Source organism: Aethalodelphis obliquidens, unplaced genomic scaffold (genome assembly GCF_003676395.1).
Source record: "Aethalodelphis obliquidens isolate GAN/ISIS:26980383/991018 unplaced genomic scaffold, ASM367639v1 scaffold64, whole genome shotgun sequence".
NCBI lineage: Eukaryota > Metazoa > Chordata > Mammalia > Artiodactyla > Delphinidae > Aethalodelphis > Aethalodelphis obliquidens.
In genome coordinates, this window is record NW_020838008.1 from 4424726 (window position 1) to 4427310 (window position 2585).

General features: G+C 41.4%; 1 pseudogene; it reads left to right on the top strand.

Annotated features, from left to right (window-relative positions):
- Window positions 1-281: 281 nt before the first annotated feature.
- The window catches only part of LOC113610633 (14-3-3 protein zeta/delta pseudogene), a 19502-nt pseudogene continuing 17198 nt past the window's right edge, over window positions 282-2585 (top strand).

Sequence of the window (2585 nt, forward strand, 5' to 3'; positions counted from 1 at the left end):
GGCAAGAATCAGGATAAAAAATAATGTTTGAAAGCAGTAAATGAAATGGGAGGAAGAAAAGAATTATTTGAAAGGTGGGATTTTTGCTCCAGGAAATGATGTACTATATTATTGTTTCTAAACTGGGGCAATTTTGCCTCCCAATGGACATTTGGCAATGACTAGACACATTTTGTTTGTAGCAATTGGGAGGATGTTACCATATGGGTAGAGGATGACGATGCTGCTAGATAGGCAACACACAGTACAGCCTCTGATAACAAAGAACTATCCAGCCCTCAATGTCAGTAGTACCAAGGTGGACAAACTACCTCAGTATCCGCAGTTCCCAGCATCAGTTGATTGAATCCGTGGATGCTGCAGAACCCACAGACATGGAAGGCCTATTGTACTATACCATTTTATATAAGGGACTTGCCCATCCTCAGATTTTGGTATCTGTAGGGGTTCCTAGATTCAATCCCAGCTGGATATCAAGGGATGACTGTGCTTTGGTTCAGCTAAAGATGTATGTATGTATATACATATATACAGATTGAAGGCATTGAAGAAATAAAGCAGTAAGGAACTGTCAGAGCAAGATGAGCAGCACAAGAAAATCCAGAGACAGTAGGATTTTTATTGTGAAAGTGTTGAAATAAATTTGGTGAGAACATATATCTTAATAATGATGAGGGGCTTCCCTGGTGGCGCAGTGGTTAAGAGTCCACCTGCCGATGCAGGGGACACGGGTTCGTGCCCCAGTCCAGGAAGATCCCACATGCCGCGGAGCGGCTGGGCCTGTGAGCCATGGCTGCTGAGCCTGCGCGTCCGGAGCCTGTGCTCCGCAACGGGTGAGGTCACAACAGTGAGAGGCCCGCGTACAGCAAAAAAAAAAAAATAATAATGATGATGAGTTTTTCACCCCATGAACATGATGCAGCTCTCAATTTAGGCTTTTAAAAATCTGTTAGCAATTATTTGTTGTTTTCAGTACAGAAGTTTTTGATGTATTTTTAGAACTATCTTCCTAAGTCTTTTAGGTTTTATAATGCTCTTATAAATATTATTTTACCTTCCAATTGTTTGTTTTTAGCATATAAATAAAATTGACTATCAAAATTGATCTTACTAAATTCACTTATTAATTCTAGAATTTAAAATTTTGTAAATTTAATTTTCTCTGGTGGATTTTTAAATAATCTTATATTTGGGTAACTGAAAGCACTCTGTTGTACCCTAAAACTACTCACTCTGACTGTCCGGTAATTTTCAAACATTTTTAGTGGCAAAAACTTTTATTAAAATGAAATTTTAACTGAAAGCCCAACAAATGTATCAGATAAATCAGAGGTTTCTCTGGCTGAAGCTGGCGTGAGGAACTTGTATGGGGCTGGGGAAACAAAATCTTGCCTGATTAACCCAGTGAACCCCCCACGTGGATTGTGTGGGAACTCGATGGAGCCCCAAGGGCTCCATGGAACATAGCCAGCAAATTGATGCAGGTTCTGGGGGCTCTACATTTCTAATTAAAATTTGAACTTCAGAAAGTTGTCAAATTTCTATATTTCCTGAATAAAACATTTTTATTGAAAGAGAATGTGATGTAAACAAAGAGAGAGAAGCTTAACTCTGCACAGGAGACTGACCATCTTGAAAACATGAAGCTGAAGCAGGACCCCGCGAGGCCTTCCCAGGGATAGAACCCCTTTTTCCCCTGCCTCTTGTTTATAGAAAAGCTTTAGTCTCCTAGGCCTTCTTCGAGTTCCCAAGAGCAAATTTAATCAGAGAAGTGAGAAAATGCAGAAACGAAGGAAAAACAAGCAAGATAAAATAATAATAGTTTAGCCATAAAACAAAGTTAAGGACTTTTAGTTCCTCCTCAAGAGCTGTAGATAATATTCTGAGCCAAATCTTTGAGTTATTGTGCAGATACCAAAACCCCCACCAGGGGGCGTCCAGTAGTTAAGACTCTGCGCTTCCAACGCAGGGGTCTCGGGTTCAATCCCTGGTCAGGAACTAAGATCCCACATGCTGCAGGGTGCGGCCAAAAGAAAGGAGCAAACATATGAAACCCCCACCAGGTGGAAAAAGGTAATTGCACCCGATGACAAGCACATAGACTCCAGATTGGTTGGAACCAGAAGGTCGATGAAGTCCCAAAACACCATCGGGTTACCTCACCACCAACCAATCAGATGAGTATCCACAGCTGATCAGGCACCCTATAACCCTCACCGTTAATGTTGCCTTTAAAAACCCTTCCCTGAAAGCCGTCAAGGAGTTCAGATCTTTTGAGCATGAGCTACTCATTCTCCTCTCTTGGTCCCGTGTTGGACACCTTGCATTAAACCTGGTGTCAGCAGATTGGCTTTGCTGCCTATTGGGTGAGCAAACCCAAGTCTGGTTCCGTAACAAACATAAGAAAATATTTATAAGGAAAGTGGAGTAACTGAGTATAGGCGAAAGTCAGAATGGGAATCAGAGATCGTTTATGATCCCAGGAAAATCCAAATTTCAAATTAAAGACACGGAAAAGCAAAGGAAATACGAAGGGAACACACACACACACACACACACACACACACACACACACACACACACAC